The 22,317-nt window shown below is 41.9% G+C and overlaps 1 protein-coding gene across 50 annotated transcripts in view; it reads right to left on the bottom strand.

The window, feature by feature from the left end:
• The window catches only part of LOC146820883 (uncharacterized), a 1,936,624-nt gene that overhangs the window by 1,703,516 nt on the left and 210,791 nt on the right, over window positions 1-22,317 (bottom strand). The window lies entirely within an intron of this gene.

Below are 22,317 nucleotides of genomic sequence, written 5' to 3'. Positions count from 1 at the left end.
AAGACCTCCAATTGGCAGGGTGGAAAAATGTTCTTTTATATATAAATTACTTCATTTATATAAACACCCATAACAGTCTTCTTGCAAATTAAGGCTGCCAAAGTTATAAACATTGAGGTGAATTGGTGAACAAGTGACAAAGTGATCAAAGTGACAGGATTGATGTGCAATATATACAAAGTGAGTACAATTTTTTTTTTTTTTTTTTTTTTATATACAAAATAAAAGTCGGCCAGTATTTGAAAGGGTACAATGACGCCGTTTCCGGGGGATTTCTGATTCTATGGGAAAGCGAGTCTTGGACTGGTCCTAGGTACTGTCGACGTTTCGACCCTTCATGTGCGATCTTATATCGTCACCTGGGTCTTCATCAGGACTTAAATGTTAACAGTGGCAACCTATAAAAGTAAGTAAAGCACGTGTCAACAACTATTTGTACCAAAGTCACACGTATATGGTCCCGAATAGGCCAACAGAGGCCATGACTCACCTAGCCAAAAGGTCTAGGATGACCCAATATTCAAATTTGGTAGATCCGGTGTGTACATCCAGCGGAGTATCTAAAAATTGATTAAAAATGACGGTCAATGGATGGAATCATCAACCCATCACCATTGAATGCAGAGCTCATCACCCAAAAGTGGGAAGTTAAATGTCAGTGTGGACTCATTAAGTCTCAGCGTGATAATTAGACCAAAAAGGATTTTAACAATAAAACTGGTCAGGCAATTGAACAGAAGGCCATTATATAGTAAACGTTGTGGCGGTGAGGTTGACAGCTTACTAGGAATCAGTCAAGGGACCCCCCGTGAAATTCGTCTGAAAAAAGTGGTGGCACACAACACTCGTTTATAAGCTCTAATCGCGACAGGCTTGGATATTCTAATGGCATAGAGAAAGGTATGCTCACCTGAAAATTCAATTATGAGCGGAAATGTTTAAGGTACGTCAACCGGTGATTCGGTTGGGAGTGAAGACAGTTGGGAGACTCAAACTGCGTCTGCGAAGAAAGCCACACGGGCAAGCTTAGTGAAACTGCCACGGGGCAAGCGTTAAAAGGAAAATAATTCCGTTGCGTTACTGGGATAACTTACTTGGGAGGAGAGTAACAGACTTCTATCCACAGCGCGGTGCTTGTTCCCGCGTCTCAGTCCACCTTTCGTTGCTAATGGAAACCAGCGAGAGGCAGATCAGCCGGGATATATAGTGACAGCCCAGTTACTCCCTGTTATGATGTAAAACGTATGGAAACGCCGGCGCGGTTGCATAGCAACTCGAGTGGCGTTCTGGCAAATCAAGTGAGCCTGCCAGTGAGAAGCGGTGGCTCTTTACTGACGTCAAGTGTGTTTATTAGCTATTAGCTTGCAGCGAAAGATTAGAGGCCGTCAGGGAGGGAAAATAACGATTCCTAAATAGGTTCCCGCGTGTCATTGGTGCAGCCCGTTTTTAACGAACTGAGGACACGAACAAAAGTGATGTAAAAAATACGCCAAAAGTAAATAGTCATTTTCGAAAATGTGTTGCATTCATCGTAAGACATACTGAACATTGTGCATAATTCTGTTCTTTGCAGATAAAATTAAAACAATGGGTTACATGAGATGTAATGGTTGAAGAACAGTACATATCGATATCAAAACTAATCCTTAAGTTATATCAAACCAGGACGGACACAACAATTTATCAAAAGATAATATCACATCCCAGCAGGGTCATGCGGATGTACAAACATGTTACAAAAGACATGGTGAATTGTTTTACAGGGAGCAAATAGAAATCGCACATTGTGTACAGCAATTTAAGCAATAAAATGGTGTGAACCGAATAACAACCTGAGTTTGGAACTTGAATAAATCAAAGTGGTAACTGGTGGTAACTTATGGATAAGATGTAAAAAATCAACATGACACATGGAAAATGAGCCTTTCAATGAAGTTTACACAACATGACATATAAGGACGTGGATTTGAACTGAATTAGGCTAACACTCAAATGCACCACATTGCCTGCTTAAAGGGAACAAGAGTTAAATGCCCAAAAACGTTTGAAGTAGTTAAAGGGAAGAAGGAACAGTTACAGCCCACGGTTTCAGTTAAACCATCTGTTTAGGGATTTTGCTAAACCAATTCAAACTGTTGTAATGTGTCAAAGGATTGTATCTATCTGTGATCTTTTCTTTCTGGTAGAGCGTGGAACAGGAGAGAGCTGTTACAACCCTTGATTACAGTTATTGCTTAAATTGCTGTACACAATGTGCGATTTTTATTTGCTCCCTGTAAAACAATTCACCATGTCTTTTGTAACATGTTTGTACATCCGCATGACCCTGCTGGGATGTGATATTATCTTTTGATAAATTGGTGTGTCCGTCCTGGTTTGATATAACTTAAGGATTAGTTTTGATATCGATATGTACTGTTCTTCAACCATTACATCTCATGTAACCCATTGTTTTAATTTTATCTGCAAAGAACAGAATTATGCACAATGTTCAGTATGTCTTACGATGAATGCAACACATTTTCGAAAATGACTATTTACTTTTGGCGTATTTTTTACATCACTTTTGTTCGTGTCCTCAGTTCGTTAAAAACGGGCTGCACCAATGACACGCGGGAACCTATTTAGGAATCGTTTTTTTCCCTCCCTGACGGCCTTTAATCTTTCGCTGCAAGCTAATAGCTAATAAACACACTTGACGTCAGTAAAGAGCCACCGCTTCTCACTGGCAGGCTCACTTGATTTGCCAGAACGCCACTCGAGTTGCTATGCAACCGCGCCGGCGTTTCCATACGTTTTACGTCATAACAGGGAGTAACTGGGCTGTCACTATATATCCCGGCTGATCTGCCTCTCGCTGGTTTCCATTAGCAACGAAAGGTGGACTGAGACGCGGGAACAAGCACCGCGCTGTGGATAGAAGTCTGTTACTCTCCTCCCAAGTAAGTTATCCCAGTAACGCGACGGAATTATTTTCCTTTTAACGCTTGCCCCGCGGCAGTTTCACTAAGCTTGCCCGTGTGGCTTTCTTCGCAGACGCAGTTTGAGTCTCCCAACTGTCTTCGCTCCCAACCGAATCACCGGTTGACGTACCTTAAACATTTCCGCTCATAATTGAATTTTCAGGTGAGCATACCTTTCTCTATGCCATTAGAATATCCAAGCCTGTCGCGATTAGAGCTTATAAACGAGTGTTGTGTGCCACCACTTTTTTCAGACGAATTTCACGGGGGGTCCCTTGACTGATTCCTAGTAAGCTGTCAACCTCACCGCCACAACGTTTACTATATAATGGCCTTCTGTTCAATTGCCTGACCAGTTTTATTGTTAAAATCCTTTTTGGTCTAATTATCACGCTGAGACTTAATGAGTCCACACTGACATTTAACTTCCCACTTTTGGGTGATGAGCTCTGCATTCAATGGTGATGGGTTGATGATTCCATCCATTGACCGTCATTTTTAATCAATTTTTAGATACTCCGCTGGATGTACACACCGGATCTACCAAATTTGAATATTGGGTCATCCTAGACCTTTTGGCTAGGTGAGTCATGGCCTCTGTTGGCCTATTCGGGACCATATACGTGTGACTTTGGTACAAATAGTTGTTGACACGTGCTTTACTTACTTTTATAGGTTGCCACTGTTAACATTTAAGTCCTGATGAAGACCCAGGTGATGATATAAGATCGCACATGAAGGGTCGAAACGTCGACAGTACCTAGGACCAGTCCAAGACTCGCTTTCCCATAGAATCAGAAATCCCCCGGAAACGGCGTCATTGTACCCTTTCAAATACTGGCCGACTTTTATTTTGTATATAAAAAAAATAAATAAATAAATTTTGTACTCACTTTGTATATATTGCACATCAATCCTGTCACTTTGATCACTTTGTCACTTGTTCACCAATTCACCTCAATGTTTATAACTTTGGCAGCCTTATTTTGCAAGAAGACTGTTATGGGTGTTTATATAAATGAAGTAATTTATATATAAAAGAACATTTTTCCACCCTGCCAATTGGAGGTCTTTGTGATTTATACCGTATTTTTGCTGTTAGCTTTATGTGGTCCTTTGATTGTAATCATCCTTAAAAAAAACCTTTTTTCATTAATTACTGTAAACAAAGTGATTGTTTGGTTATATCCGACAGAATCATTGTCTTCCTTATCATTTATACCCAGGTTCTGAGGGACACAGGGTCACCCCATTGTCTTTATAACTTAGTTGGTGCAGGTGCTGACCTGCGAGGGTTTTTTACTCTCATTTGTTGTATGTTTTTGAATATTTGACAGACATCACCATTATTTGTTCTAAACGTGTAATTGACTCTGTACTATGTCAGACAAAGAGACATTAGCATATAGTGAAGAATACATAACAAACCTCATACAAGAACAGGGGGTCTCTAATTTTCTATTGGGTCCTGATAGAATATCAGTGGACTCTGGGCTTAATGAAAAATTGGCCAAAATTGAACGGTTAGAGAAGAAACTGATCCGCTCCAGACTTCATGGGCACGTGCTTACTAAATATTTACAATCTAATATAATTCCTAAGGGACTACAGGTTCGGAACGAACCTGCAATCTTCATAGACGTACCAAAGTTTAGAGAAGGATTCAGTTTTGTGGCCAACAATTGCTCCAGACACTGGATGGTGCTTGGAGTAGAGACAGCAATTGAGTACGTTAAGAAGCTCACGCAAGAAATTGCGGAACTCAAAAGAGAAATATTGGGGGACAGTGCTCTATCAAACGCTAAGGAGGCTCTGGAAAGGGCTGAGAAGGCCCTAGTAGAATTCAACACCATAACCCTCAATAAAAAGTTGGATAAACTTTCTAAAGACATAAGAAATTACGACAAAAAGCTTACCTACCCATATCTCACAGACGATTATTATCAACAGGATAGCCAAGGGTTCTTTTCTAATAGAAGTAGACAGGGCCCTAGGAGATTTAAGACCTTTTCGGATTCTTCCTTTGGTAGTGGTTCAGATTCAGACCTAGATAGGCCTTCCACTAGTAGACAAGATAATCAAGTGTCTCATTTTTTAGGGGAAGGTCAGAGGCAATCAAACAGGGGTGGGGGACAAGAACAGTTTTGGGGCCGCGCAAGGGGATGGAGCAACCACAGGGGTGGAAACGCACGGCGGACCAACTCACGGGTCCGGTTTTTTCAGCCAGAAACACATGGCGAGATTTCGACCCGCAGACAAACATACAGATGGTGAACATGCAATGTGGCAACTCTTTGGTTTCAAATACATATCCAACTCCATTCTTGTTAGGCCCTATCATCAACCCTGCAATTTCTATGGGCTCACACTGTAGACCCGCTATACACCTGCCCACATGTAACACATTGATTGAAACTTCATGTACAGGTTACTCTGGCTCTCGTACCATTCTGCAACCCCAAGCCTCTTTGGTGATTGACATTACATCAAATCTCCTAAATACAAACATACAGGACACGTTGGCTGTAACCACTATTGGCAGTCCTCTTGAACGGCATCAAACCAGAGATACCCCGATGGAAATTCCATGTAGGAGTCACCTGACCTTGGAACCCCAATTTACTGTGATAATTGACAATGCACAGAATCCTCCTCAAATGACTCATCCAAGAAACACTGAAGACGTTCCGAATCCACGATCAGCCAGCTCTCAAAACCCAATCATCAATCTTTCCGATTACACACTATCCAACGAGGAAAGGTTGGTCTTGGAAAAAGGGCTAACATTCGTACCAACATCTGTCCCTGACTCCTTCAATGTTAAGGTTGAACTACAACGGTTTTTCAGAAAAATACGTTTGAAATACTATTTCAGCAAAAATGTGTATGCCCCGACAGCAGCTGCAACGCCATTCAGACCGCCCTCAACGTTCACGCCATGTGCGTATATGATGAGTGAGAAAATACTCGCTTACGAGAAAATTGTCCTTGAAGAAATTATGGATCTGATGGAAAAGAGGGAATACTTAAAATTCAACATCAGTAAGCAGGAAAGATTGGCATTATCTGCATTGGGAAACAATGATGCCATCGTGATCAAGGCCGCCGACAAGGGTGGTGCGGTGGTACTGCAAAACACACAAGATTACATAGCTGAAATAGAGCATCAATTGGCAGCTCGAGATAGCTACTGCCCTATACCAAAGGATCCCACGTCGGATGTTAAAGCATTGATCGAGGAGATAACCATGGATGGAGTGGAAAAAGGTTTTTTGAGCCAACCAGAATGTGACTTCTTGAATAAGAAAGAAGCTAGGATTCCAACTATTTATACCCTCCCAAAAATACATAAGCGCCTAGACAAACCGCCAGGGAGACCCATTGTCTCTGGATGCGAATCGGTTTTGGAGCCTCTCAATCAGTTTATAGATCACTTCCTCCAACCTTTGATACCAGAGACGAAATCTTATGTGCGGGATACAATGCACATTATTCAACTACTGGAGGGACAACCATTCGACATACAAACCCAACTATTGGTTACATTGGATGTATCCTCGCTTTATACCTCCATTCCACAGGTGAAGGCCCTGGATGTCATTAGAGCTACCCTCGATAAGAGGCCAAGACCACATTGGATACCAACTGACTTCTTGTTAGGCCTTCTGGGAATTGCAATGAGACACAATTACTTTGTATTCGTGAAGCAGTTCTATTATCAATGTAAAGGCGTTGCGATGGGCGCTACCTATGCGCCAAGCCTGGCGAATATCTTTATGGATTCGTATGAGGAGGAACATCTCTACAGCCTTTCCAATCCATTCATCAATCAGATTACAGCCTGGAAAAGGTACATTGACGACGTCATAATGATCTGGACGGGTACCGTTGAGGAACTTGAACAATTCTACAACTGGTTGAACACGAGATCAATAGATATCCAATTCACCATGGCACAGAGTAACAAATCCATCGATTTTCTTGATCTCACATTTGAAGCAGATGATGGACGGTTAATTTGCAATTTATATCGCAAACCTACGGAAAGGAACACACTCCTTAAATACGATTCCCATCATCCACGCAGCCTTAGGGATAACCTCCCGTACGGCCAATATCTGAGACTAAGAAGAAATTGTACACGACGAACTGATTTCTTTAAAGAAACTGACATCCTTACTACTCGCCTCAAGGAAAGGGGTTATCCCATTGGCTTATTGAAACGTGCACGGAAACGCGCCTGGTATTGCCCGAGGGACCAACTACTGCAAGTAAAGGAGGGAACAACCAAAAATGAGAGTATTGTATGTGTCACCACATTCAATAGTAAAAGTAATGCCATGAAGAAAATCATGAAAAAATATTGGAACTTGGTTTCGAGTGCAACAGTTGTAACGTAATTTATGCAATAATTTGTCCTTGTGGTCTTTTGTATGTGGGCCAAACCACACAAAAGGTAAAAGTGAGGGTGCTCCAACACATGAGCCGCATCAGATGTAAAACGCAAGGGGCCCCTATGGTTGATCATTATCTCACACAGAACCACCTGCCTGAGGATATCAAATGGTGTGTGCTTGAAAAGGTCACTCTGGCTCCAAGAGGGGGTTCAATCACACTCAATCTAAAAAGAAAGGAATGTAGATGGATACATTCCCTTGACACAGTACAACAAGGTTTGAATGAGTTTGAGGAAACCTCTAGACAGATGGGTCAACTGTAATCAAGGGTTGTAACAGCTCTCTCCTGTTCCACGCTCTACCAGAAAGTAAAGATCACAGATAGATACAATCCTTTGACACATTACAACAGTTTGAATTGGTTTAGCAAAATCCCTAAACAGATGGTTTAACTGAAACCGTGGGCTGTAACTGTTCCTTCTTCCCTTTAACTACTTCAAACGTTTTTGGGCATTTAACTCTTGTTCCCTTTAAGCAGGCAATGTGGTGCATTTGAGTGTTAGCCTAATTCAGTTCAAATCCACGTCCTTATATGTCATGTTGTGTAAACTTCATTGAAAGGCTCATTTTCCATGTGTCATGTTGATTTTTTACATCTTATCCATAAGTTACCACCAGTTACCACTTTGATTTATTCAAGTTCCAAACTCAGGTTGTTATTCGGTTCACACCATTTTATTGCTTAAATTGCTGTACACAATGCTCCCTGTAAAACAATTCACCATGTCTTTTGTAACATGTTTGTACATCCGCATGACCCTGCTGGGATGTGATATTATCTTTTGATAAATTGTTGTGTCCGTCCTGGTTTGATATAACTTAAGGATTAGTTTTGATATCGATATGTACTGTTCTTCAACCATTACATCTCATGTAACCCATTGTTTTAATTTTATCTGCAAAGAACAGAATTATGCACAATGTTCAGTATGTCTTACGATGAATGCAACACATTTTCGAAAATGACTATTTACTTTTGGCGTATTTTTTACATCACTTTTGTTCATGTCCTCAGTTCGTTAAAAACGGGCTGCACCAATGACACGCGGGAACCTATTTAGGAATCGTTTTTTTCCCTCCCTGACGGCCTTTAATCTTTCGCTGCAAGCTAATAGCTAATAAACACACTTGACGTCAGTAAAGAGCCACCGCTTCTCACTGGCAGGCTCACTTGATTTGCCAGAACGCCACTCGAGTTGCTATGCAACCGCGCCGGCGTTTCCACACGTTTTACGTCATAACAGGGAGTAACTGGGCTGTCACTATATATCCCGGCTGATCTGCCTCTCGCTGGTTTCCATTAGCAACGAAAGGTGGACTGAGACGCGGGAACAAGCACCGCGCTGTGGATAGAAGTCTGTTACTCTCCTCCCAAGTAAGTTATCCCAGTAACGCGACGGAATTATTTTCCTTTTAACGCTTGCCCCGCGGCAGTTTCACTAAGCTTGCCCGTGTGGCTTTCTTCGCAGACGCAGTTTGAGTCTCCCAACTGTCTTCGCTCCAACCGAATCACCGGTTGACGTACCTTAAACATTTCCGCTCATAATTGAATTTTCAGGTGAGCATACCTTTCTCTATGCCATTAGAATATCCAAGCCTGTCGCGATTAGAGCTTATAAACGAGTGTTGTGTGCCACCACTTTTTTCAGACGAATTTCACGGGGGGTCCCTTGACTGATTCCTAATAAGCTGTCAACCTCACCGCCACAACGTTTACTATATAATGGCCTTCTGTTCAATTGCCTGACCAGTTTTATTGTTAAAATCCTTTTTGGTCTAATTATCACGCTGAGACTTAATGAGTCCACACTGACATTTAACTTCCCACTTTTGGGTGATGAGCTCTGCATTCAATGGTGATGGGTTGATGATTCCATCCATTGACCGTCATTTTTAATCAATTTTCAGATACTCCGCTGGATGTACACACCGGATCTACCAAATTTGAATATTGGGTCATCCTAGACCTTTTGGCTAGGTGAGTCATGGCCTCTGTTGGCCTATTCGGGACCATATACGTGTGACTTTGGTACAAATAGTTGTTGACACATGCTTTACTTACTTTTATAGGTTGCCACTGTTAACATTTAAGTCCTGATGAAGACCCAGGTGACGATATAAGATCGCACATGAAGGGTCGAAACGTCGACAGTACCTAGGACCAGTCCAAGACTCGCTTTCCCATAGAATCAGAAATCCCCCGGAAATGGCGTCATTGTACCCTTTCAAATACTGGCCGACTTTTATTTTGTATATAAAAAAAAATAAAAAAAATTTGTACTCACTTTGTATATATTGCACATCAATCCTGTCACTTTGATCACTTTGTCACTTGTTCACCAATTCACCTCAATATTTATAACTTTGGCAGCCTTAATTTGCAAGAAGACTGTTATGGGTGTTTATATAAATGAAGTAATTTATATATAAAAGAACATTTTTCCACCCTGCCAATTGGAGGTCTTTGTGATTTATACCGTATTTTTGCTGTTAGCTTTATGTGGTCCTTTGATTGTAATCATCCTTAAAAAAAACCTTTTTTCATTAATTACTGTAAACAAAGTGATTGTTTGGTTATATCCGACAGAACCATTGTCTTCCTTATCATTTATACCCAGGTTCTGAGGGACACAGGGTCACCCCATTGTCTTTATAACACACTTTTTGTTTAGGCAGGCCATTATGACATAGCTAGGTTTTTCTTTCCATTTTTGGATTGGTTTGCAAATGGACGAGGAGTCATTGCAATTAATAACATTTTCCTTACATTATACTATTACAATGAAGTGTTTTCACCCATTTAATGACACCAGTCAAGCGTCTTATCAGGATTAAAAACTAAAACCGCAGCCTTCCATAGTCCTCCAATCAATTAAAAATGTGAGGCCTGCAATCTAGAGGGGATATGGCCTAGCAGTTATGGATGGACTGTTTCCATTAAAGTAGGGCCAAGGCTGAATTACATCTGGTTGCCTGTAAAGGGACAATGCGCGGAATAAAACAGAATGGAATGCAGACCAGAATAATTACCAGTGGTTGCGATTAATTCTTGCATTTCGTTATTGTTTTTCTCAGTGAGGCCCTATAAGTACGATGGATGTGCTTATACATGAGCCATTTAGCAAACGGCGTTGCAGTACTCAAGCGGCGCATCACTCATGAGGCCCAACAAGGCTAAAACAATTGTGGCTTTACTTTGTTTTTCTCATGAAGTTACATGAATGTGTGCCTGAGGTTGACAGAAAAAGCATATCACTCAGATTCACCTTTAACAGTGAGCCATTTTTCAAAGCCAGCATTGCCAGGGATGCCCTAACACCACGGCATAAGCTGTCACATGATACAAAGCACAGCTTTAACTCGCATCATCACATTTAAGGACAAACACGCAAACCGTGCCTTGATGGACCTGGGTAGCGGATAAACCCTTTCCAGCTCTCTGCTTAATTCCACACTATCACTTCATGAATTGTGACCCATACTCCACTGTCTGGTTCAGCAAAGAGGTTACAATGATTACCCCAATGAGTGACCTGCCCCTCAAAGCTTGCCTCACATGCAGAACCACCTGCTGCAGCACCTACAAAAATCATCAATTTGCTCACCAGCATTCCTGATCAAAAGACAAACCTTTGTAGGTAGAAAGCATATAATAAGGATCCAAGAATCAGACAATGTTGAACTCAAGAAATACAAAAAATTAAGAAATCCATTAGTCAGTGCTCCCACTACAATACAATATTTATCGGTCCTTTACAAGGTTCCTCTTCTACTATTGTGCACATTCTGAAATTGATCCCTCTGCTTTGTCAGCATCATTTCAATTTCCTCTTTAGTACTATGTTACTTATTTTGGTGTCTTAAACAGCACGGAATTGTTATCTTGCAACACCTTTGGAGGAGTGAGATTACAGATGTAAAAAGGTATATACATGTGCAGCACACAGCGGAAATAACCCGGGTAGCCACGATTCTAATCAGAGTTGAATGGGTATCAAACATGTTCATATTCAATCTCAGACACGAGTGTCAGCTTCAAGAAGACTCTTAAATTGGATGCGGTTATTCTAAACTCACTCCTGAGTTCTGACGCGTCTCTCCGAAGGCTTTTATTTATGTTTCTGCTAGTTGAAGAGGCCTTGAGGAATTAGGTGTTCTGCTGCTGACTATAAAAATTATTTGTGCAAGTGCAATGAGGGACAAGATTTTTCCAAATATCCTTGACTTGTGTTCCATCCATTAGGCATTGTGTACAATGCAAGTTGAGGGTAGAAAGTATTGAGATAGGGTAATTTGCCCAACATGGAAAACTGAGAGGTTTATTAGGAATGAGTCCCACATCTTCGCAATTTTTTCATCAAAAACAATAACAGATCTTGAAATTATTTTGGGAATGGACATGAAACTTTGAATAAATGCAATTGCATTCTTAAAATGCCTCCATACAATCACCAAATATTCATATTAATATCATCTTGCATGAGATATTTCAAGATAAGGATGGCATGATCATTTAAGGTCGCTGACTACACTATTCCCTCACCAGCAATCCTTTTGGTTATAGTAGACCACAGGACATTTTAATCTGAAGGTTTGCAGAGATCGGCAAATGACTAATTGTGTCAAATCTTAGGTCTTCTTGTAATAATCAAATTGCCTAAACCATGAAAAGAGATTTAGGAAAGCAAAAACCTAACATCGCTACAGGCAATTGCAAATGTGTGGCATGGATTTCAACAGAGAGTCAGTTTGATTGTTTCTCTCAATGAAAGTATCATCTTGTTTATTGATGAAATCTAAATACGGAAACTTAGACCCAAGTTACTCAAAGTTTGTGGAGTGAAACCATAAAACAAGACAAGTGGTTTCACCGTGGTTCAGGCTTTTGGTGAAGTATTGTGGTGTGGAAATATGGATTTTTCTGATCAGTTGTGTCCCCTATCTTGGACCCCAACGGTTCTATGTGCATGTTACAAGTACATGTATGTTCCCTCCAGTTCCAGTTATGAAGACGCAAATACATGTGCGTCCACCGTTAACATGTCCTCTGTTGATCCGCCATGAATGGGCCGGATATTCCATTCCTAAGTACGAAAGGCCACCGCCTTTATATGGTTCACTTATGCCATTTTACAGTCCAGGCAAGTAGGCCCTGATTCTGTCATCGAACTCTTCTTGCCTTCTGCCTCTGAAAGCTCCAGTTTGAGCCTGCATCTGTAACCATGAACTTTGTCTCATTCTCTGCGCGGCTCACGAAGCCTGACATCAGCCCGCTGCCTGCCAAAAACTGTATTTCACCTTCGAGTTATCTGCTCCGTTCCCTGCCCGATGCATTCCTGTCTAGCAGTTTAAGTAAACATTCTTCCAGCTACCGAGCAAAGGCCCGGCTTCTCTGTCTTTATGAAAGTAATTCATAGCCCTATTGCTAGGGAAGATTTCCGCCCTCGCATCTAGTGTAGACACTTAGACGCTTGTACACGCACTAACAGTCAGTATAGTCAGTATAGAATAAGATTCTACTCGAAGAGACTTCTCTTTTGGATAACATAGTTCTTTAAACATAGGATGTTAGATATGATTTGGGATTAGGTTGACTTGACCCCCCAGACTTCTTGTCTCCACATGTAGAGCTAAATGTCAAGTCCCCTTCACCCCATAGTTGCACGTCAATCACACGTCATACTGCTGCGCGCGCAACTATGCCAAGTATAATCTTATAGATCCACCTATATATGACATCATAACCAATTATGTTTCTGTTTTACTCCTCATTACGCCCATTTTTGGTTACGCAGGTGAATCGTCATTTTCCTTATCAATTGTTACGCCTACCGCATTCGCTTCATTGTAATGTATGTTCTATAAAAGTCATTTCTTGTCAATAATGTATGTACTTCACTTCCTGAACCTCCGTGGTGATGGAACTTGGAGCAACCGATTATAATCGATTATTGGAATAAAGCCCATTCCGAACCTCTAATGCCACGGATTCTGCCTCTTATTTACTGAGCTATTTTATTATGTTTCCGTATCAAATTAAGTCCCGGTAATTAAATTATTTACCACATGAATGGCGCCCGAACAGGGACACTTTCTCATCTCACGCGCCGGCGGTGAGTTGCAGGCCCGGTCTCCTGCCACAGCTGGACGGACAATTACGCGTACCAGCAGGATTTCCTGTATCTCCCTCCGGTCAAGCGGGGGCGACTGAGGCTGCGATCAACACCCAGACGAGGCGGTGAGAAGTGCGAAGTATCCCGACCAGAGCCTAGCTGAGAGAGCAAGATCCGAGGTATACAGAGGCCCACCAGTTCCCGAAGTCCCGAGTCGAGTCCAGTTTCCGCAGTGTTCGAGTCGAGTCCAGTCCGGTTCAAGTTCAAGTTCAGTTTCCGAGGCCTTCCGTTTCCGAAGCTACCCGGTGAGTACCATTACTGGGGAGGCTTTCTGACGTGCACATAGGTTGTGCCGGTCAAGACGGGTTTGGGTACACAAATCCGGTCTGCACTGTTTCAGCAGTGTATCTGTACTGTTTAGCAGTATATCTAGTATATCAAGTATATAAATTCAGAATAATTCAGTTAATGTCGAGTATTATGTTTAGTGATTAAGTTTTCCTTAGACCGTCATTGTTATTGATTGTTCAGGTAAATGTTAAATGTTAAATGTTTTAAGTACGTTCTGCATATTGTGGTATGAATGACTGTTCATTATCGTGTTTACTATATTAAGTCTGTTCAAAATCAAGTATCAGGTCAGTTGTTCAAAATCAAGTATAAGGTCAGTTCTCAATATGCCGCTCTTTTCTAAACTAAGACAGATCACAACAAGAAAAGGGGTACTCGAAGAAGCCGTTCCTATTCCTCCTAGGGACACTCCAGGGTACTTCATGTATCATAAACATGGCTTAGACGCTATATTATTTCTTGATTTATGGGTAGACTACACCAAGGAATTACCAGAAAGTCAGAGGTGGCCCACAGCGGGAACCTGGGATGCAGAGTGCATCATGAAAGTAGAGGAAGAGTTATGGAAAAGGAAAGTCAGACAGTCACAGAAAGACGCCGTTGAGTTATGGCGTAAAGAATCTCATAGACGTACAGAAAAAGCCCTCCGACAGGAAGAGAGAAATAGAGAGAATTCAAATAAAGTACGAGAAAACCTATTAATTGAAGAAGGTACAAGAGTGAAATCAGAACAAGTAGACAGACAAAGAAATGCCCTTATGAATGGTATGTATCCCCTTCTGGCCGAAGGATTACCTAAGGCTACTCCGGAGATACCGAAAGACTTGCCACCCCCATTATTCCCAATAAAGGTACATTCTAAGGGGCATCCTAGAACCGCAGAAGATGTTTTTCTTTCTTCATATTTAGATGACGCAGCTCCCGAGTATGCTTATTCCGCCCCACATAGACCGCCTGCCAGGGAGGTTCAACGCCAAGATCCAGTACCCGTATCTCTACAGCAACAAGTCCTGACACAAGTTCCGGCAAGCACATCTGTTTCTACATCTGTTCCTATAACCACTTCTATAGCTGTGTCCACACCTATAGTTGCTGTATCGCGTTCAACGAATCCTTTCACGCCCGATACCCCAGATGGGGCTACGGGAGGTGCTACCAACATTTTCTCTACGCCACCCAGAATAAATAAACTTACCTTTCAGGAGTCAGCACATTCACGTACCCCCAAACTCATAAACGCCCGTACGCTTAAGGAACTTCTTGTAGATTGTAGATATGACCCTGTGCCCGGCAAAGAGGACGAAATGATCATGGCATCATTACGCATCAGACGAGCCGCGGTGTATTTAGGGAAGTTACCAGGAATGACTGCACATCTAGATAATATATACCATTTTGTTCAAACAGGGCGAGATTCTGAATGTATTAACAGAGCTATGGAATACCAGAAAGTGGAGATACAGGGGGAACTGTTACGTTTCCTCATAAATTGTGTGATCAGAAATCAAGACCGACCAGGGGTAGACCCGGAAGCAATGCAAATTCTTACCAGATGGAGCCAGAATATATCAGAAGGAAGACATGATAAGCAAAATTGTATAATAGCCATGTGCCGAAAGATCCGTAAAGAAATAGAACGCCTACACGAAGAAAGATTAGCGGTAGACCAGTTCGAACTAAACGAAGAAGAAGAATCAGGACTGCCCACAGGACAGTCAGACACCATAGCCTATGTAGGAAGAGGAAGATCTTGTAATAGTAATAGATGTCTTATTGACCCGATACGTCCGATATGTCCAGATAATAACAGGAATTTCCCAACACCCATAGTTCATATAAGGTCTAACGAGCATTCATTCCAAGCCGCTGACAAATTACTCCGAGAACGAAGGGGTTATCATTTCCTCGATTCTATGGATGAACAAGAATTAGCCAGGTCAGCCGTTCATTGGGTTGACAGTCCCGGAAAGTATGGTGATGATACAGTAGCACACACGTTTTTGAATCTCACCCCAGATGAACAGCGTTTAGCTGGGATTTATATGATTCAACAACTCCTTATACTATATCAGAGTCAACATTCGGACCCTGGTCCCTTACCTGATATATTGACTGAATTACTCATGAATAGATGGAGAGGTTCAGGTACTAAATTAATTAAAGAAATACTAGAATCAAGAAAGCAGTATATTCTTTCTGTATGTCCAGAACACGTCTCACTACCCATTAAGGAAAGAACCACGTATTACATGGACAGACAGAATCCTTTACGAGAAGTACACCCAATAAAGGGCGAGGACAATGAGTTTAAACGCGTATTTGTATACACGCCCATATCGAAAATAGAATTGTTAGAAATGAAGAAAGTGGTACCCAGTCATGACAAAGACCCAGCGGGTTTTCACCGAGAAATTAAAGACATGTTACTCATGGGAGAGTATACCTATCCCGACATTATGACAATACTGAAGGTATTGATGCCTGCTGGCATTTACGAAAAACTCAGGGAAAAAGAGTGGGAGGTAGGAGACCAAAAGATAGAATGGTCAGCATTAGAAGCAGAAGAAAGGGCCCGAACTGCAGGAGCAGGGCTTGGGGATAAAACTAAGGCACTACCAGGTTTACTAGTACAGGTACTGCCACGTTTATTAACTACGAAAAAGGAAGATTGGGGTACTATTTCAGCCTGTAAACAGAAGCAAGATGAAGACACTAGTGATTACTATGCCCGATTTGAAAAATGTTTTGGTATAAATAGTGGCATAAAAGCAAGTAGCGAATCATACCCACATCTGTTTGTGACAAAATTAGTGGAAAATGCCTTGCCTCAAGTAAAGAACAGAGTATTAAAATTCGAGAGTACCTGGCAAGGTAACACCCCATCACAAATGTTACAAATGTTACAGTACCATCACAATAGAATTAGAGAGGAACAAGAACATGAACACAGACGCATGAAAGACACGAAAATGAAAATGCTAGTTTCTCAGACAGTTCCAGCTGAAGGACATAAAAAGGGTATGACACATTCCGGTGATTCAACAGGACCTGTAAAAGGGACATGCAATTATTGTAAAAAGCCAGGTCATTACGTACACGATTGTCCAGTTTTGAAACATAATATCGCCATAGGTAATACAAAAGAAAGACCACGGCCACCCAGACAGGATCAGAATGAACAAGGAGCTCCGCAGCATGCACAGTCCATGCCAGCTCCACCACAGTCTATACAGTTTGTGCCAGCTGCACCAGCGCTGCCCGTTGCTGCCACACAAACCACGACACGACAACTGTACCAGACCGCACAGTATGACTATCCTGATTATCAGCGATACGCATGAATCAGCCTAGAGAGGGAAGTTGACTTACCCCTTATCGAGATTCCAGTGGACCAAGAAGGACCTTATGTACATAGTGAATTATTAGGCCAAGACAGAAAGTTTTTACTCGATACAGGGGCAAGTCGAACAACTATAAAACGTAGTGAAGTTCCGGGGGCACCCCTCTCAGGCTCACAGAATATTTCCCTTGGTTTTTCAGGAAAACCTATTGTTAATGAAGTGTCACAACCCCTGCCACTTACGATAGGACCTTTGACCCGAACTACAGATTTATTGCTTACTAAATCATGTCCAGAAAACTTGTTAGGAATAAAAACACTGAAAGCTCTAGGAGCTATAATATGTTGTTCTCCGGAAGGAGTAAGATTGTTTTTGCGTGACTTTAAAGGTCACTATGTATCTAGAGACATGGATCCCCGACTGCAGACTTTACCTACACATCTATGGGCACAAGGCCCTACTGATGTTGGTTGCATGAATATTACACCATATCGAGTCACATTAAAGGCAGGAGTGGTGCTACCACGAATGCGACAATACAAGTTACCACCAGATGCTGTAGTGGCTTTGCTGCAAATCATTGACGAGCTCATTGCCCAAGGAGTAGTTGTGGAAACAGACTCCAATGTATGTAATTCACCGATAATTCCGATTCTTAAACGAACAGATACGAAGGCCCCGCCAGTATATCGATTGGTTATTGATCTGCGCGAATTAAACAAGTGCATTGTGCCACAATTCCCCGTGGTCCCAGATATCTCGTCATTACTGACAGCCATTGATTCCGAAGCAACATTCTTTACTGTAATTGATCTCAAGAATGCTTTTTTCAGCGTCCCAATAGATCCGGAAAGCCAATATTTGTTCGGATTTAGTTTAAATGGACGTAGCTTTAAATTCTCACGCGCACCTCAAGGATTTACAGAAAGTCCCAGCATCTATAGCCAAGCACTGAAACGAGAACTTGACAGTATCCACATGCCAGTTAACACTGCCTTGCTTCAATATGTCGATGATCTGCTGATCACCGCGAGAAGCGAACCCGAATGTGAGAAAGCATCACTGACAGTTTTACAATTTCTAGCCGAAAAGGGGCACAAGGTGTCCCCTTCTAAGCTGCAATTCTGTGTCCAGCGAGTTGTTTATCTTGGACACTCGCTGTCCAAGGAGGGAAGGCAGCTTACACCCGACCGCATTCAGTTAATAGCTAACATGCCAATACCCAAGACACAAAAGGAAGTACGAGCTTTCATAGGTCTCACTTCATACTGTAGGCAGTGGATCCCTCAGTATGCATTTCTAGCAAAATCACTCATTCAGTTGACAACACAGGAGGCAGCCACATCGACTGTTCTCCCTTGGACTCAGGAACATACACAAGCTTTTGAAAGCTTAAAGAAAGCTTTATGTCAAGCACCTGTTTTAGCAACGCCATGTTACAGAAAACAGTTTACACTCTTTGTTACAGAACGCGAAGGTACTGCCTTGTCAGTACTCACACAGGAACAAGCAGGGGCACACAAACCATGTGCTTATTTTTCTAGTACATTAGATCCCGTAGCTCAGGCTTTGCCTGCATGCCTAAAATCAGTAGCAGCGACAGCTTTAGCAATCAGACAAAGCGATGCCATAGTGTTAGGACATCCTTTGACAGTTCAAGTGCCACACGCAGTAGAGGTTCTTGTAAATAGAACGCAAACACAACACTTGACTATAGCGCGACTTACAGGGTACGAACTTACATTGTTCCAGCCACATATAGAAATCAGACGCTGTAACACATTGAATCCTGCCACACTTTTGCCAGTAATCGGAACAGACCCACTAGCTCATGACTGTATTGAAGTTATTACAATCACGACGAAACCCAGACAAGACTTGACAGATGTTCCATTGTCAGATCCAGACCTGACGTTGTATGTAGATGGTTCATGTATGAGAACAAGTACAGGAGAATTAGTGGCCGCTTATGCAGTCACAACAGATACTGAAATCATTGAAACAAATCGCATAAATACCTTGTCAGCTCAAGCCGCAGAGCTCATCGCTCTGACACAAGCCTGTATTCAAGCCACAAATAAAAAAGTCAACATATACACTGATTCACGTTATGCATTCGGAGTTGTACATGACTTCGGCGTGCTGTGGCGAGAGAGAGGTTATTTAACTTCCCACGGTGCCCACATTCAGCACGGACCCCTCATTCATGCCTTATTAGATGCGATACATTTACCCACGGCAATATCAATTATGAAATGTAAAGCTCATACGAAAGTTACTGATATCATTTCTCAAGGCAATGATCTAGCCGACAGAACAGCTAAACAGACTGCTCAAACACAAACATCCGACATGACAAAGACAATAGTCCCGACGCCGACACATTGTATGACAGTTAAAGATCCTACTCTTGACGTAATTGATATACAGACACATGCTACACCAGACGAAATAAAGAAATGGACTGAATTAGGAGGGATTCAAACGGATCAAGGATGGATGATGAAGGAAAAATCTGTGTGGTTCCTTCCTGATTCAATGGTCCAAGTTATAATTAACAGTATACATAGTCCAGCGCATCTAGGAGAAAAAGCTATGCTAGACAGCATTCAACACATTTGGTTCAATAAACATTTACGAGCAGCAGCCAAACAAAAAGTCCGTACCTGTATGATCTGTTGCCAGTTCAACCCAGGAAAAAGCGTTCCCGTAGAACAGGGTGGATTTCAGCCTCCTGATCACCCTTTTGAAGTCCTCCAGATGGATTATATCCAGATGGAACGATGTCGAGGATTCAAATATGTTCTCGTAGTTGTATGTGCTCTTTCCCGGTGGACAGAGGCATACCCGGTTTCAGATTACACTGCCCCGACTACTGCCAAACAGTTGGTTCGAGAATTCTTCCCACGATACGGTTTACCACGTGTTGTCTACTCAGATAACGGCCAGCCGTTCTCATCCGAATTAATGAAACACGGTTCACTTTTGTTAGGTTATCAGTGGAGATTCCACTGTGTCCGACACCCCGAGGCAGCAGGTCTCGTAGAAAGACATAATCAGATCCTGAAAATCAGATTGTCCAAAATATGCAGAGAAAAAGGCGTCGACTGGGTAGTAGCATTACCAGTTGCACTCTTTTACATGAGAATGGTAGCACACTCTCGAACAGGGCTATCCCCGTATGAAGTGATCTTTGGCAGACCACCAAATATGTGGGGGACGCCCATACCACGCAAAATAACTGATATTGACTGTAATATGCTGACAGATTACTTGGCTTCCTTGATGTCTGCACTACAATCTTGTCGTTCACAGGAAGCTGCAGCTTTTCCTGACAACACTGAGGTGAAACCCCATGACGTAGTCCCGGGGGACTTGGTCCTCGTAAGGAACTTTGACCGAAAGACTCAGCTGGAACCTAGGTGGAGGTCACCTCAGCTGGTGCTGCTAACCACAAGAACAGCCGTAAAGATCGAGGGCAGAAAGGGATGGATTCATTCAAGTCATATCAAGAAATTTCATGGACTACCAGCCGATGTGAATACCACACCTCGTGTGACTTCACCCATTGACTCAAAACCTCCTTTTGTTGAAAAAAGTAGTTCTGAACTTTATAAACTAAAGCTTAGGTCCAACCAGTCGAGCAATTTGATTGTTTAAGTCCTCTCCAAGGTGAAGCGGTTGAATTGTCTCTGACATGTATCCCTTGGACCTAAATAGAGAAAGCACCCGGAAAATGTTGAAACGACAGGCGTACTGTAAATCACTGCGTAGCCATTGCATAATGACGTTATTAATTTTGTTTTTCTTGAGTTTTTTAATAATTACTGCAAGTTTATTGTTGCACATATATTATCCTATTTCTAGACATGTTTACAATGTTACTGCTGAACATTCTTTTAGTGAATTACCTCCGCTTGAGTTGTCTTATAGATTTGCGCTGCGCAATAACACGTTTATCAGTATGTTACATCATTCCCATCAGGTTAGCAATGCTACAAATTGTTGGATATGTGGCCGACTCCCTCCCTATCAGAATTATAAAGGAATTTTACCTCTCTTTCCATACCCGTTCACACACAACGGCTCCTGTGGAGCATGGTTTGGTTTAATTAATTCTCTAGATTCGAATTCTGCAGTTTATCAAGATAACTGGGTATGGGGAAATTTGAATTTAGTTTTGCTTGAGGTCTGCTACCCTAACAAGGAGGGACTTCCCCAGAGAACAGGAACTGATCTAGAAAATGAAGTGTATGGATTAGGTAATTTTACGCTTAATCTTATGATCCTAAATATCGAATCCGAAGCTACTCCAATTTTGCCCGCTATGTCAATATTCCCAGTAAAGGGTGAACTATGTGTAAGGAAAAATGGTTCCATACATATGGGCCATAGTAAATGCACCACTGTAGTAGAATTTAGTGATCAAGGCAAGTCCACATTTAGAGCTTCCCGCCATTCCTATTTCATATGTGGTCAGACGGCATATGTACGTTTGCCTCTAGATTGGGATGGTACTTGCTACATTGGATTCCTTTTGCCACCTGTTTTTCTAGCTCCACCTGATTATCACAGAAACACTCATTTAGTACATAATAGAGTAAGGAGAGACCTCCCGATAGTCGATTACACTGAAACAGCATGGGAAAAATACACAGATTTCAATAAAGGTCTTTTTCCCTATATAGGTACCGTTACTAATAGTAAGCTGATTCGTAGGTTAACTAGAACCCTTGAAGCAGTAGTGAATGAAACTATTTCCGCTTTAGGCAATTTAACAGAAGAGCAGTCTGCTATGCGGATTGTTGTGCTTCAAAATCGTCTTGTCCTTGACGTCATCCTGGCTGATAGGGGCGGAGCTTGTAGGGTCATCGGATCAAGCTGTTGCATTTTCATACCAGAAAATTCGCCATCTGTATATAAAGCCATAACCCGCCTTCATAAGATTGTAAGCCAGATACACCAGAACCCAGGCACTTGGACTTGGTCCGGTTGGTTTTGGAGTGTATTATCTACCTTTGGATGGAAGGTCCTATCTTTCCTAGGTATTGGCCTTCTCATACTATTCAGTTGCTGTCTATGTCTACAATGT

This window comes from Triturus cristatus, chromosome 6 (assembly GCF_964204655.1).
Source record: "Triturus cristatus chromosome 6, aTriCri1.1, whole genome shotgun sequence".
Taxonomy (NCBI): Eukaryota; Metazoa; Chordata; class Amphibia; order Caudata; family Salamandridae; genus Triturus; species Triturus cristatus.
The sequence above is the reverse complement of the archived record's forward strand: the minus strand, read 5'-3'. Positions and strand labels throughout refer to the sequence as shown.